Source organism: Syngnathoides biaculeatus, chromosome 16, assembly GCF_019802595.1.
Source record: "Syngnathoides biaculeatus isolate LvHL_M chromosome 16, ASM1980259v1, whole genome shotgun sequence".
In the NCBI taxonomy this organism is placed as follows: domain Eukaryota; kingdom Metazoa; phylum Chordata; class Actinopteri; order Syngnathiformes; family Syngnathidae; genus Syngnathoides; species Syngnathoides biaculeatus.
Window position 1 is genome coordinate 25,307,386 of NC_084655.1, and position 8,555 is coordinate 25,315,940.

An 8,555-nucleotide genomic window follows, 5' to 3' on the forward strand; every position below is an offset into this window, starting at 1 on the left:
GCGTTACCCCAGTGTGTAAGAGCAGTTATTGTGGCATCTATTGCTGTAAGAAACAAGTTCAATCATAGTTTTCTTCCATCTTTTGATTTTAAGACCAGGTCATGAGGATGGAGCAAAACATGATTGTCAAAAGTTAGCAGAAATATGAGCCAAAAGCAGAAGTGGCCTGAGAGATCAGCGTTTAGAAAGAGAAGTGTTAGTTGGAGATGCCTCATCTAAGAAAATGCATGGTATAGACCAGGGTTGGGCAAACATTTTGGCTTGGGGGGCCACATTGACTTTTAAAATTTGACCGACTGGCCGGGTCAGCACAAGATACAATACATATAAAAAAAACTGCATTTAACAGTACATATCAAACAAACAGAAAAAAAGCATGGAAGTATTAACATATCTTTTAATGAGAACAGTGTTGTTGATCACCCATTTTAGCCAGTGCATCAAAGTCTGGTGGTATTTCTGTTGTGGCAATTCTCAGAACAGATCTGAGCTATTCATCACTCATCTGGGATCTGTGGGGTTCTTTGTAGCTTTTAATCACACCAAAAGTCTGTTCACACACATGTGTAGACCCAAATAACACCAGCATCCTCTGTGCCATCTTCAGGGTTAGGGTTAACCCTAACCTATTTTGCGGATAGAACGGCAAAGGAAGAAATCTTCAAAGCCATTTCTGAAACTAAGAGACAATGTCACAACTGCATTGACATAACCAAACTCCTATTAATATGAAACAACAAAGCTCAATCCAAGAACAGGAAAATTGGCACAAACGAGGGGCACTGAATGAATGAATGAATAAATAAAGATGGAGATTGCGTTAGCACAGAACAAAAACATTATATATTTATATAATATATGGGAGGTCATTTTGAGCCATGCGTTTTACATGCCTCAACAGGAGCGAAATGACGAGTGAATACATTATACAATTTATGTGGGGGAAAAAAATTGCAAAGCATGTTTGAGCTGTGCTAAACATAACCCACAAGGCTAAGACCAAAAAGGGGGAGGTTTCCGTCACCTACTTATCCCATTCAACAACAACAAAAGATTTTATTGAATTACATGGAAGTGATGGAAACATACTGCTTGGCCATTACAGAAGCATTCTCTCAATGGAATTATTTCCAACAAAACACTGGGTGCTTGTGAGAGGTGTGAGGAAGGAGCACTGGCGCTCTCTTAAGTTACCGACCATGCCAACAGCTAACATGCTAACCCTCGAGGCTGGGTGGAGACTTATAGTGTCTAAAGATAGCCAAAAGTCAGAGAAGACATTAAGACGCCTAACCTGTTAGGGACACCTAGATGAAATGCCTACCCTAAAAGTGGTTAAGTCCCAAATTAGAAGGCTGTGGCACGGTCGCAATCATGATAACATTCTTACTGGTTACGACACATTGTGGAGTGTCGGAATGTTGTCCTACTATGAAAAACCTCTGACACTCCTAAATCATTTTGAACACCACCAAAGTACCTTTTTGAAACCACCTTCTGATGAAGAAGCAAATATACCTCGCCTTGCTTTTTTGCAAAGGCAAGAAAAGTCTCAAGGCCGCAGAGATAACTACTAAGTACCCCTTCTTCAAAATCAAAATTAACCAAAGTGAAAGTGATCTAAAATCTAGAGGCTGGTGACTGCCATTTTTTTTTGGGGGGGGGGGGGGGAAATTGGTTTCTTATGGGAAAACAAATGTGGCATGGTGGAGCACTTGTAGAGTGTTGGCCTCACATTTTGAGGACTGGGGTTGAAATCCCAGCCGTGCCTGTGTGGAGTTGCATGTTGACCCAGTGACTGCCTGAGTTTTCTCCGGGCACTCTGGTTTCCTCCCATATCTTAAAAACGTGCAACATTAATTGTACACTCTAAATTACCCCAAAGTGTGATTGTGAGTGCGGCTGGTGTCTCTCCATCTTCCCTACGGTTGACTGGTAACTGGTTTGAGGGTGCCTTGCCTCCTGCCTTGTGGTGACAGGGATGTGCTCCAGCACTCCCGTGACCCTTATGAGGATGAGCGGCTAAAAAAATGGATGGATAGATGGATGTTAGAACAAGCAGAAAATCCTTATGCAAAGACTGTTTGCATGACATTTTTTACAGATTATCCCGGGACTGTTATCAGATCATTGTACCTTTTGAATTTGGAGTGGAACAGTATCTGATAATGAATGTAAAAAAAAAAAAATGGGATTTTGTGTTCACACTAACTTCTTTTGAGTATTAACCCCCCCCCACCCCCAGTTTTCTAATGACATAGCACTGAGTAATTTTACACATGAAATTGAGAGGAAGTAGAAACAAATTAAGAAATGTATCAACTTCGATGTAGAAATCTATTTTCGTGATTGACATTACATTTAAGTCATTGTCGTGTCAGGACATCTGTTGATGATGCAGAGGTAACAGGCTTTTGGAGAAATTGGAAAAAGATGTTCTGCGTTTAACACTGTCTTATCTATTCATGTTTGTTTATGAATTAACATCTACTGTACATGCAATTTACCAAACATTGGCATAGAGGAAAGAGCAGCAGAATGGGAACAATAAAAGTTTTTTTTAACATCGACGCTAATGTTTCAAGTATAAATTTTTTTTTTTTTTTTGCAGGATTTGAGTTCTCAGGTTGTTGGTGTACAACTGACAAAAATGTACACAATCAACTGCATTCATTACAATGTAAAAAAAAAAAAAAAAAAAAGGCAGTTGGACACAGAGTTTGCAGCTGTTCACGAGCAATTATCTGCTACTTCCGGCATTCCAAGGCGGAGTTGCTGTTGACGTTGGCTGAGAGAGGGGGAACTTTTCTCGCCAAAAATTACAGCTGTGAAGAAGTCACACCGCCATAAGAGTCTCCGAACCCTTAATGGTGAAATGTGAAAAACATTTTGGTGTTGACTCTTATGTGTGGGACTCCTGGATATGTGCCTTAGGAAAATACAAAGCCCCAGTGTCCTCGATTTGGTATAAATCACTGTTTTTGCTGTGCAGACCTTGTGGATGCTGTTGCATTCTTTCTGTTCTCATTTGTAAAACTTAACACTGTTTTCCAAAATGGAATAGGTGGTGGCGATGTATCCTTTATTGATAAAGTATGTTGGAGTGCCACCCATGACGATTTTCCATTAAACTTGTCTGGCTTGTTTCGAGATCCAGATTATGATTAAAAACTTTTTTTTTTTTGTCGTCATCCAAGTGGTGCTTGGGTCGTAGGGTCCTTGCCCCCTTGACGTCGGTCCTCCCGTCTCATCCTGCTGTCTTTGGTGTGGAGTCGCCCTCTTGTGGGCATCTCGATGTACTACTTTAAGGTTTTTCCTATCATCCAACAGAAACAAACCAAAAAAGGCCCAGCATACGAGGGAAGGAGATTGCGGCATATGACAAATACTTACTTACACAGAATATACAATGAATATATTAAACATTTAAAACAATGGCTTCCTAAATAAACCTTACTTGCAGTCTTGTTGGACAAACGCGTAGGCTGAGCATTGACAGTTTAACACTATTTATACTACAGGGGCTCCATACGACCCCTAAAAAGAGTTTGATTTTACAGAACAGGAACCTTACCCCCTATAAACAAAGTAAATTTATCCTCTATACAAGAAATATTTAGCTACCTTACACACTTTTCGACCATCTGACAATATTTACAATGTATTGGGTCCATTTGACCCATAAAAAAAAATTATCCTCTGAAGAAAAGGAAACTTAGCCCCTATAAAAAAAAAGGAAAGTTATCCTATATAGTAACTTTCTATCAGCTTGTCCCTTTAGGGTTCGCCACAGCGTGTCATCTCAAATGAACGCACATTTATGTTTGGCACAATTTTTATGCCGGATGCTCTGCCTGACGCAACCCTTCTCAGGGAGTGGAGGCCCCAGTGGGATACGAATATAGGTTAGGATTATGGAAATGAGCACCCCCTCTGGGGGTACGAGGGACGAGAGTATAATGCACTGGCCTGCGGACATCGTCTCCCCTGCGCCACGCCATCGCACCCCCAGAAGTCACGCCCAGTCCTCGTCTTACTCCCAAAAATGCTCCATTTTCGTGTTTCAGTGTCCAACTAGACGAGTAAAAGTTTTTTTTTTGTAATGCACAGTCTGTGCTTTTTAATAAACTATATACAGAAAGTGTCCAAAAACTCTTTTTCACAAAAACTTGCAAAATTTACAATAAAGTATTTCAAACGGTAAAGTATATACAATCGTAACTGGACTTAGCAAACGCGTCCTAGGTGTGCTAATTATCAACGTTTCGGCTAACGCCCTAGCCTTTATCAAGATACTTGCACACTCCTAACTTAATAACAGGTGCGTTACCGATCTAACCATCTTGTGGATGTTTTTGGTATCACCACTCGCCGCACGAAGTCCAAAAAGTAACGATGTTTACAGTAGAACATATTTTTTTAGGAACATTTAACACATTTGAACAGTTTTTTAAAAATTTCCAACAGTTTAACACATTGTATAAATAAACATAGATTGTTTTTTTTTAAGATTTTGTACAAAGTACATTGTTTCCTTAATAAATCATACAAAAGAATTCAAAATATTTTTTAAAGACATTGTATTGTTTCTCCAGGGGATCAAAGAAAAGTCATTATACGTTTGGTTAGGTGAGGGAAGCTGAGCCTTCCCATTCTGGTGTCCAGAGCGAACGCCCCTTCCCCCAGGACGGGAAGGAAATGCGCGGTCCGTTCTCCTGTGCCCGTTTCCGTCGGTGTCCCTGCGGTGGCGGTCGCGGCGATGCCCGTGATTTTGGGTTGCATGTGGGCCGAGCCCCACCTCGCGGTTCGGGTGCGTCATCACGGTTGTTGAAACAAGTCTTTACAGTGTAGAACCTGGTGGGAGCTTATCTTGTGAGAGACAATGTGTGCGACTGGGGAAAATAGGCACTTACCTGGGAGGGGAAAAAGATTTGCCCCCCCCCCCCCCCAAAAAAAATGCCAAACAATGTGGGTTGCCAAAAAGAAAGAGGCAAAGTGCAGAAAAATAAATGCAGGTATATGGTAAAAATTAGTTTGAAGAAAAGTAAGTGGAAAAAGGAAAAGTACAAATGATTGGAAAACAAATTAGTGCAAAAAAAAATGGGCCAATGTTCCTTCTCTACTTAAACAAAGGAAGAGAAGGGGGGGGGGCCTCACGAGCACAAAGAAATTACAACTCTGCAGGCCTCAAAAATTGGTCTTAAGGTTGCTTTGCCAGGGGGGTCCCTTGGTGCAAAAAAAGGGGGGGGGGGCTCAAGGATGGTAAAAAGGTAGGAAAGGGTGCAAAATTTTTTTTTTTTTTATACAACAAAAGAAATACTGTTTACTAAGTGGCGCTTGCAGCCCAGGGGATAGTCCCCCCAGCTGGAAAACTGGAGTAGTAACACCTGAATACATTTTCTTCAATCTAAATAATTAAGAAAATATATACTTGTGTGTGCTGATTGATTAACATATGGAGGAGTAGTTTTGTGTCATCAGAATCTATAGCACACAATACTCAGCGTCTTGTGCGTGTGGATCCTCAGGCGTTCAGAGTCGAACTTCTGTTTGTGTCCAGCTGCACGGGTTAGGGTTAGGGGTTAGGGTTAGGCAGTGGAGGTTGAACCCTCCCTCTCCCCTGGTAGGCATTGGGCCCGCCATTGAAGCGGAAGGGAGGTGCACCGGCCCTCCGATTGAAGTGCCTCCCTCCTCCGAAATTCCACCTCCTCGTTCCACGTCTTTCCTCCTGGCGTGGCGGTCTCCAGTACATTTTTATCAAAAACGAGCACCAGGCCAATGTTTGTTTTAGGGTTAGGGTTAAGGGTTAGGTGAGGGGAACTGAGCCTTCCCGTTCTGGTGTCCAGGGCGAGCGCCCCTTCCCCCAGGACGGGAAGGAAATGCGCGGTCCATTCTCCTGTGCCCATTTCCGTCGGTGTCCCTGTGGTGGTGGTCGCGGCGATGCCCGTGGTTTTGGTTCGCATGTGGGCCGGACCCCATCTCGCGGTTCGGGTGCGTCATCACGGTTGTTTTACAGTGTAGAACCTGGTGGGAGCTTATTTTGTGAGAGACAATGTGTGCGGGTGGGGGAAATAGACACTTACCTGAGGGAGAAAAAAGTTTGTCCCCCAGAGAAATGCCAAAGGATGTGGGTTGCCAAAAAAAGGAAAAGAGGCAAAGTGCAGAAAAATAAGTGATGTATGGTAAAAAAATTACTTTGGAGTAAAGTAATGAACTAGGAAAAATACCATAAAAATGATTGCAAAACAAATTAGTGCAAACAAAGAAGGCCGACACTCCTTCTCCACTTAGACCAAAGAAGAGAAGGGGGGGGGGTTGTTGTTTTGTTTGAGGCCTTCACTTTTAGCACAAAGGGATATATAGCGCTGCAGGCCTCAAAAAAATTGTTTTGAGGTTGCTTTGCTAAGAAAAAGTCCTTGGTGCCAAAAAAGGGGGGTTTTAAAGATGGTTAAAAAGGTAGGAAAGGTTGCAAAAAACAAAATGTGTTTTTTTTAAAAAAAGACAAGAGCAGAACTCTGTTTGCTAAAGGGCACTTTGGGCCTAGGGGATATCCCCAGACGTTTAAGGCCCCTGAGCAAACTGGAGTATAACACCTATGAATAAGTTCTCTTAAAATCCAAATAATATATAAGGAAAATATATACTTATCTGTGTGTGCTGATCGATTAACGTATCGACGAGTAGTTTTGTGTCTTCATCAGAATCTATAGCACACAATTCCCAGCGGCAGCAGCGTCTTGTGCGTGTGGATCCTCAGGCGTTCAGAGTTGAACTTCTGTTTGTGTCCAAGCTGCTCGCTGGGGCTCTTAAATCTCCCCGTAGTTGCAGTTTCATTTGTTTTGCAAATTGGGCTGTGGATGGCTTGGAAAGTGGGTGGAACTCTTCTTGTGGATGGGCACCATTGGGTTACTCCTCCTTCGTTAGTATTGTACTTGGGGTCTGGGATGTTCACCAGCATTTGTCTGTTTGTGGGGGCGGCTCCATGCATTTGCAAGATGTTGTTGGGGCCTCGTTTTGTGAATGTTTTGTCCTTCTTCCTCCCATCGTTGTCGTTATCCTGCAGAGCTAGCTCGGACGACCGATTTTAGCATTTGAATGCGGCACACCGGTTATGGATTTGTTTTGCTTTTAAGAGTCTATTTTTTTATTTTATGCTAAGGTTGATATAAAATTAGTATCCTAGGGTTTGAGCGTGTTAGGGTTGACTCTAAGATTAGGGCTAAGTAAAGTAAATCAACAGTTATGTTTAGGTATGGGGGGAAGGAATATGATTTTGAAGTTTAAGAATGAAGTATTTTAGTTTTGAATTAGAATTAGAAAAGTAATAAATAGGTGGGTATTGTGGTTAGAAGAGGTTTGAGGAAAGTAGATCGGTTGTTGTGTTTAGGTGGGGGGTTTGGAAAAGGCATACAGTTTTTAAATTTGAGATAAGATATTTTAATTTTGAAAATAAGAATAGAGTAGTTATGAGGCTAGGTGATCTTTGTGTTTAGGGAAGGTTTAAGAGTGTAAGTTTATACTTGTGTTTAGGGCTAGGTGATCTTTTGTGTTTAGGGAAGGTTTAAGAGTGTAAGTTTATACTTGTGTTTAGGGGGGGTTTGGGGAAAGGTATATAGTTTTTGAATTTGAAATCAAATATTTTAATTTTGGAATTAAGTTTCAGTAGTTATAAAGGTAGGTAATTTTTTGTGTTTAGGGAAGATAAAGTAGATTCACAGTTGTGTTTAGGGGGGGGTTGGGAGGGAAAAGGCCTACAGTTTTTAAATTTGAGATAAAATATTTTAATTTTGAAAATAAGATTAGAGTGGTTATAAGACTAGGTGATCTTTGTGTTTAGGGAAGGTTTAAGAGTGTAAGTTTATACTTGTGTTTAGGGGGGGTTTGGGGAAAGGTATATAGCTTTTGAATTTGAAATCAAATATTTTAATTTTGGAATTAAGTTTCAGTAGTTATAAAGGTAGGTCATTTTTTTGTGTTTAGGGAAGATAAAGTAAATTCACAGTTGTGTTTAGGGGGGGTTTTGGGGAAAGGCGTACAGTTTTTTGTAAAAAAAAGTTTTTGTTAAGAAAGAAAACAGAGAATGTTAAAGTTAGAATTAAAGTTTGGGGTCGAGTTTTAAGTCAAAATTGAAGAATTATTATTTTAAGTTATGTTTTTTTGGGGGGGAAAGCTAATTTACAATAATATAGAGCCGATCATTTTTAGTCGTCAGGGACCGGATGCCAATTGTGGTGTGACATTTTATGATTAGCCTAAAAAATTGGTGTTTTTTTTAAAATAGTGTCCAATGGGCCTAATTTTATATCGGGCCAACCTCCTTCCAAAATTTGGTACCGTCCATCCTCCATTTTGTTTCTAGATTAATCAAATTATTTTAAGATTAATCAAAAAAATTATTTATAAGCCAATTTCTTTTGGGGTTAAGAGTCAAATTATTTTTTTAGAAAAAGGGGGAAGAGTCAAAAAGTGGTAAACGGTGAGCGTAATGTAATAGTAATTTATTCTTGAGTCAAGTTTGAGGTTTTAGAAGCGAAGAAGAACGTGTTTAGATTTGA